The following is an 8,194-nucleotide window of genomic DNA, read 5'->3' on the forward strand; positions in this document are numbered from 1 at the left end:
TTTTGTACAAAATCAGTTTTCTGTGGGTTTTGTGAAACTAACAATTCCAGAACACCCTGAGCCTATTAAGGGGTGTTTTTTTCTTCTCTTCTTGCTTCCCTCCTGCCTCTTTGAAATATACTAAGTAGCTTTGGGTATTGCATGTTTTTAGAAACTTGAAAATTAAGGCTAAAAAGAAAACTGCTCATTCAGCGCAACAGTGGGACTGCTGCTGCTTACATTGCTTTAAGAAAAATAATCAGCAGATAAATTTAAAGTATTATGGCAACTCTCATCTTAAGATGGCTGCTCTGATATTCAAATATCTTGTCACTTGTGTCACTAGAAATGGTTGAAGTTTAAATGCTTGTTATTAAATTGTATGAAACTGGTAGTGTCAGAGCCTGTTCTGCAATTTGACTTATGGTACCTCCTTGCATAGTGTTTTACAAAACTTAGCATTACATGAAGTGCATACAGATGGGTTTCAAAATCCATTCACCTCTCCTATTGCCTCACTAATTTCTTTTTGCTTTAAAAATCTTCATAAGCAAGTCAGCAATAGTATATTTTCAGCATCATCACCTATGTACAACAGAATCCTAGTGCAGCTTTCCTTTCCTCTTTTTATGAAAGCTTCTTTCTGTAGCAGTGCAACTGAAAGTAAAACTCAGGAGCTCATCAGGAGATGTGAATGTAAGTCAGTGCTATGATGATTCACATGATGACAGAGAAATGTTTTTGGCTTGGAACATTTTTCATATGACATTGAAAAGAAAAATCAATGTGTGGCTTAGCATGGCAAAATTTTTAACAGGCTTTGTGTATTTTAGTGAAGAAATCTGTTCATTTCAAGCAATGAGTGAGAAGGACATATACTCTAAATCTTGCACTTCTGAGCTTCCAGTGTTGTTGCATTTGCATGAGAGCTTGCTATAACTGACAGAGAAAATGAAAATTCTGACTCCTTTTTTTGAATTTGAGAGGGCATCATGTTTACAATGAGCAGAAGCCTTGGGGAAAGGGAAGTTTCCCAAAAAAATTTCAGAAGAGAATGCAAGGCCAGCAGGCAACTAACTGATTCTGGCTTCCCAGATTTCTGGATTTTTATTTTCTAGTTTGCACCAGTTGGAAACAGTTGCTGTGGAACTGCTTCCTATGTACTCTGGCCACCTCTCATAAGCTTTCTTCACCTATATATCCTCTGTGCCATGTGGTCTGGGAGGGTCATCTGCCTTCTGTTCTGTGATGAGATTACCAGCTAAACCATTAAGAGTAATGGATGTTGTATGGCAAGGCCTTTGAGGATGTACATAGTGCTCCTACAGCCAAGCTGGTGAGCTGAATAAATAGTATAATGGATAAAAAATTAGCTCAACCATTGAACTCTAAGATAGTGATCTCTGGTACAAACTTTTCTGTCCTAAATAGAGAAGGCTAGTGCTTTATATGCCTCCCTCAACGGAAGAATGTTGAGAAAACAGAGCTAGACTCTTCTCAGAGCAGCACACTGGGAGGACAAGAGCCTGTGACCAGAAATTACAACGCTGGAACATTGGAAACCCATCCTAGTGCAAGGGAAAACCTTTGCCTTGAGCAGTCAAATGCTGCAACAGATTGCTTGTATAGATTGTGGAAACTCCACCCAAGGAGACTAGCCACTCTCGATTAGCCACTGCCTTTAGCATTTGGATCTGAATAGACTTACACTGAGTAGGGTGTTGTGTGTTTTCCAGTGGTTCCTTCCAACTGACCTGATTCTGTCTAAGGTAGTCATTGAATGCATGTGGACTGATGCCAGTAAGAGAGATTTCTCTCTTCATTCATATTTCTGATGTGACAGGTACAGGTCAATTGAGTTTTGTTTTGAAGGGAACAATATAAAAATGAAACAACTAAAATGAAAGAAGAAATCAGTTATGAATTTTCATTTGTATAGTATGTTACTTGAGTCTTAGAAGTGCATGAACAGTATTATATGTATTTTACTTTCTCTATGTCATCTTGATATTTCATTCAATAACTTTTTTCATAAGAACTTCATAGTAATTGCATTCACTTTCATGTTGTCGACAATCGCAGCACGTAATTGTTTGCTTACACCAATGGTGATCCAGATGAAACCTAGACTTTCTGCTTACCTGGTCTAACTGTTTTCTTTTTTCCTGTAATTTCTGATTCCCAGGCTAATTGTGATAATGATGATGATGACGTGTATTCCTTCTGCTGAGAAAAGTTTGTAAGTAATTTTGAAGTCTCATCTTCAATGGAGAGGTGAAGTAATTTTATTGTAGCAACAACATACAGAGATAGTATAAATTGTACACTGAATGCTTTGATTAATAGCTTAGCAGTTTCTTACTTGAATTGAAGGATCTTGGTGCTTTCCCTCTATGTTACTAGCTTGAAAATTAACAGGCTTCGATATTTCCCCCACTGACAGTCCAATGTTTGGAAGCTTAAAGGAGAATTATTTTTATGCAAGATAGTAATTAATGATGGGATCATCTTTGTTCTTTCAGGCTAATACTCCATAGAGGAAAAACACCAAGACAAAAACAGTGTGCAGCCTATGCTCAGATCTAAAGTCTGACTTCAGATTGGCTGTGGTACATTGATAATGAATCTGTTTCTAGCCTTTCTTGGTTTTCTCTCTTGTAATGCTCACCATAGTTACATATTTTGGGTATCAAATAATTTTATTCAGAAATAAATGGTAGATATACAGACATTATAGTCTCACTCTGGGATTAAAAATGCAGGCAGTTCTGGGTGAAGTTGTATAAATCATAACAGTGTACTCCATCAACTTCCATTTTTATACCCATAAGATGAGGCATTAAGAACAGTTTTTACCTTGTAAAATATAGAAAGAGAAACAACAAGAATTTATTACAGCCCATAAACAAAAGGAAGGAAAGGGAATAGAATTTAAGGAATAATGTGCTAACTCAAAACAATCCAGAGGTTAATATTAAGTATATATATAAACTAATTCAGCATAATAAATAACAAGGGAAGAAAATTGTAAATCATAGGACCTAGTTTAGTTTCCACAGTTTGTTTTATATAATATTAGCCAGGCCTTATAGGAAACAGTAGAGCATAATTTTACAGCGCACTCCTTTGAACTGGGTTTGTGTATGTAAAGACTGTGAAATGATAATGTAACAAATGTTTCCCATGTTACCAAGTCTTATAGCAACCTTGCTGTTTGCCTAGAAATCCTACTAGAGCTGGATCTTTTGTTCTCTTTGAGCTTCTTAATAGGCATGGTCTGCAGTATCTGATTTCTCTTTTTGACTCTTAAGTTTTAGTATGTCAAAATTAATATTTTAGATTACTGAATGGAATTAGGATTCAGTGCAAAAATTTGTTATGGACCTGTTGGAAATTAAGTCAGGTGTCTCCTGCAGTATGCTTTTGAAGCATTTTTTAAATAAAACTGAAAATAAATTTTAAAAGTATTTTTGATAACAGTTTGATAACAGTTTTGGCAATGGGGCTTTTGTAAGCATGAAAATATATCATCCTCTTATATATAATTCTGAGCATTGTCTTATATATAAATGTACATGGTGAAGAAATACAGTAATGCCAACTTATGTGGTCAGAATCTTAAGTCAAAGGAGGTCCAACTTTGGATGGATTTTCAACAAATGGTTTGGAAGGGTTGCCATTTTTCTGTTCTTACCTATGACTTGTCAACAAAGCTGTGTTGTAAAGCATCTTTCCAGAACCAAGCAAAACAGAATAGGGGATGCTATTTAAAATTAGGTCCTATATATCCACTTTTTGTAGCAATCCTACACATACTGGTAGTAGTTCCCTAGATGACAGTCTCTTCCCTTTTTCAGAATAAATGATATAAAAATCTTGGTTAGGATGATGTTGGAAATATTTTAATGTTGATTGCCAAGTGCATCATAAAAGTCATCTTTAATACCTGGCCATATTTCTGTTAGTATAAAACTTGGCACAAATGCTGGTGCCAGACCTTCAGCCTTGTGTCTGGCAGAGATTTGCCAGATGGTCTTCCAGCCGTTCACCTGGAACACTGAAGGTAATAGAAAGTCTATTTGGTCTTTTGAAATATAAATCCCATGCTCTGTATCTCAGTATGGATTCCCAGTAGTGAATGCTGTCTTCATCTATAGATGTTTTGAATACAAATGCTTCTTCAGAATCATGAACTGTTGAAAAATGGGAGAGAGATGTGTTTCATGTTGCTTTTAAAGCTAACTGCAAAGCTTTACCAAAATAATTGATATATACAGCTCCAATTAACATCTTTAAAAATTTCTCTAAGCCATATTGTTATGGTAGGCCTAGAAGGAAGAGCTTAAAGATCAGTGACCCAAAAAACACAATCACCCTAAAGTGGTTAATAAATGCCAATATCTGTTTTCAAGCTGGAGAAAACAATAAGCTACACTACATTAGCTTCCTTACATATTTGTATCATGTATGTTTCTAATGCAAAAATGCATAAAGTGCACCGTAAAATACAATGGTCATTAAATCCTATTTTTCCAAGTTCCATACTAGGTGTGAGAGAAGCAGTTATGTTACTGTGAAATGGACAAATCTATATTAAAATGTGAGTTGTTCCCAGAATAACTGCTCCAGTGTGGGTCCCTTCCACAAAGTGCAGTCCTTCAGGAATAGGCTGCTCCTGTGTTGGTCCCCCATGGGGTCACAATTCCTGCCAGCAAAGCTGCTCCAGTGTGGGCTTCTGCCTTCACAGGGCCACCAGTCCTGTCAGGAGCCTGCTCCAGTGCGGTCTTCCCAAAGGGTGACAGAGTCCTTCGGGCATTCACCTGCTCTGCTGTGTGGGCTGCAGGTGGATCTGTGCTCTGCCAAAGGGTCGAGCACAGACTGCAGGGGCGCAGCTGCCTCACCATGATCTGCACCACGAGCTGCAGGGGAATCTCTGCTCCAGCACCTGGAGCACCTCCTCCTGCCACTCACTGACCTTGGTGTCTGCAGAGTTGTCGTTCTCACATATTTTCACTCTTCTCTTCTGGCTGCTGTTGTTTCACAGCAGTTTTTTCTCCCTTTTAAGTCTGTTATCCCAGAGGTGTTACTGCTGTCACTGTAACCCCCCCACTACCAAAACCTCGCCACACAAACCCAATGCAAATAGTTATGTCAATGTATTCTGTAAGTGTTTTAAAATGTATGATTTGTTCCAGAGATCATGCTTTTTTTTCCCCCTTTTTTCTCAACCTGTCTCATGTGATTTAGGGTTGATAAGGCATTTCTCATCCCAGCCTGTAAAGAGTCTGTTAAGCAGGGCCATTGGACATCTTAACAAGTGCCATGGAGGCCCATCACATCCTCTGCGGTGTCTGAAGTTTGCAGACTTGTTCCCTCCGCAGCAAACAGGCAGAAATCAAGCACCACAAATGTCGGGGGAAGCAGAAGTCTTTTCCAGTGACACTGAAGGGTCTCTGACACGCAGTAAAGTACTGCTGTGGAAAGCCAAAAGGTAAAGATTGTCATTGTGTATTTATATTGCTTTTTAAAAACTTGAATTCCTAAAGGAACAAAGCATATGTAATTATTCTTTTGGCCTCTCTGCACATCTCTCCTTCCAGTTATCCCTCAAAACTTTTGAATCCTAAAACTAATTTTAAATAATATGGACAGGATGTATTAAAAGTAATGAATTTTGAGAAGTTTTGTGAAAATTAGTATTTGAATAGCTAATATCTATGCCATTGAGGAAAAGACAAAACAACCTATATGAGTCAGTACACGTGGAGACAATATACGTGCTGAAACAGCTGGTCAGTCACAATGTGTGTGATACCAGGCAGCAATTTCACCTTTTGCTGAGACAGAAAGCTGGGATAAATCAGGAGCTGTGGCAGCAGCCTCTGTGAAGAATGTAGTCTATAACCTGTTAGGAGAAAAGGATTCATTAGCACTGTTGTTCATGAAAAAAATGTTTATTTTGTATATTCTTGTTATATTTTAAAGTAAAATATTTATGATCACAGTTGAAAATATTGATAGAAACAGACTAATAAATTTATACCTTGTTTTTAAGTAATTTTAACTAATGTATTGTGTTGATAGATAGTTTTCTGTTTTAAAAAAACTTTTTAAAATTACTGTGCTTACAATGGGATTGTGTCTGTTTCAGCTAAGCACTTTTAATAAAATAGAAAGACAGCTTACTTTTGTTGTTTACAAGTCATATGGTATCTTCCTTAAGTTAGTCACATATGCTTTCTTAAAGGGACAGTTTTTATCTGGAAAAATGACACCTTTTTTTTTTACTAATCACTGCAAACAATGAAGCTTACTTCAAACTTTACTACAATTCTCTCTCTGTTTCCTGTAAGGATTATTTTAACAGGAACTTTTAAAATCAATGTCTACATGATTTAGTTCTGTCACTTGCAGTGCTATAAACCACTTTATGATATATTTTAGATCTTTGGTAGATGTACAGTACAGGTTTAGGATCAGTTTGCAGATTGTATTTGTCTAGAATAAAGTTAAAATACGGAAAGTTAGTGTACTTTGTTGATAAATTTTCTTACTATTAAAAAATGGAAGTAAAAAATCAGAATATTCTGATGTTATTCAAGTGATTAAATAATTTACACTGCAGAGATCCATTTCCAAACTTAAACCCTCAAACAATGCCATTGTTTTGCAGCACTGGGAGAGTACGTACAGCTCCTGGCTTTGTTCTATTTTGATGAAATGTGTCATTGATAAAAGAGAGTTCAAGCTTCCCTAAACCAATTAAAATGTTCTTGCCTCAGGTGGTAAATAAAAGCACATGATAGAACTAAAGCAGACTGGGAGAGTGGTAATCAGTACAGTAGTTTGGTATTGAACAATATTGAACACTGTAACAATAACACATAATAAATCATTTTGAAAGGTACATTGGATATATTTTTTTCAAGGACAAATAAAGTATACTCACAAGGATCAAAAGGACACCTTAGGTATTTTTATGCTTTATTTTAGAAATTATTGACAGTTTCTTTTAAAAGTAGCTTTAGCTGGCTTGACTGCAAAATGTTTATGAGACGACTTTTGGGTATTCGTCAGTTAGATGCAAATATGTTTTATTGGAAGATTTTTTCTTAATAAGATCATGTGTTTGTAATGTTTCATTTTTAAGAGCATTGTCCTGATTTTATACATTAAATACCTTGATCTCATATATGTGAAATGTGTTCAACCCAGTTATATCATTCAAGCCAATATGTTGTTGCTGTACCATCTTTACCTTTATAGAACTGATTCACTAAAAGAAACAGTTATCTATTGGGAGAAAAGATTTTTGCCCATTCATAAGAATGTCACTGTGGAAGTAAAAGCAGTGCTATAGTGTTTCTATTTTGAAAGAAGCTAGAATGGGATAAAACCCCTCTCTCCTATTGGAAATTTTCCCTTTGGTCTAAAGGAATTTGACTGTTCTTTACTATCAGAAGTTTACTGTAAAATGCCAGACTATCCAGATCAAAATACGACTGGGATGCTGTGGGTAAATTCTGCAGGGTGCCAGATTAGCTAAAAGTGTGTTGAAGTTGACATGGAGTTACTTTACTCTGTCAGGAGAGCCAGAGATCCTGAGGGAAGTGTCTTTGGTTTGGGTTAAGCTCTCAGTGCGAAGCTTCCTCATCAAAAAGCAGCACAGATGCTAGAAATGGAAGTGCAAGTGAGTTTGATTAGCTTTTGCTACTGCCTATCAAAGCTAAGACCAAATTTTCTCTCCTTCTCAAAGGACAGTCAAAGTCAAGGACAGTAAATAACCTGGAAGAGAGGAATTTGAAGTTCTTGGTGTAGCACTTTAGTGTGTGTGCTACCTGCTGCTATTATGCATTAGTTGACCTCTCAAGATAAATATTTGCCTTCACAGAAAGAAAAGAGGAGCAACAAATGTATAATACATATCATCTGTGGCTCTAAAATGTGCAAGATAATACCATTGTTTTCTTTCCTTTTCATTTTTTTTTCAGTGTCACTGCTTGGAAACCTAAAAAGGGACAAAAGTTTTGGTATTCTGTGCATTTTATTAATAACTGTAGGAGACAAGCCTTGTCCCAGAAGGTTTACCAGAAAATTGCTACGTCATGAAAAATATGGCAAAAGACAGCAAGTGTCATAGACCCCCAAAAAAATAAAGTGAGAAAAATTTTGCTTGAAGCTAAAAGACTTATATTTATTAAATTATATCTGTATT

This window comes from Pseudopodoces humilis, chromosome 1 (genome assembly GCF_049639895.1).
Source record: "Pseudopodoces humilis isolate 2021_Gansu_Grassland_sample_001 chromosome 1, ASM4963989v1, whole genome shotgun sequence".
In the NCBI taxonomy this organism is placed as follows: domain Eukaryota; kingdom Metazoa; phylum Chordata; class Aves; order Passeriformes; family Paridae; genus Pseudopodoces; species Pseudopodoces humilis.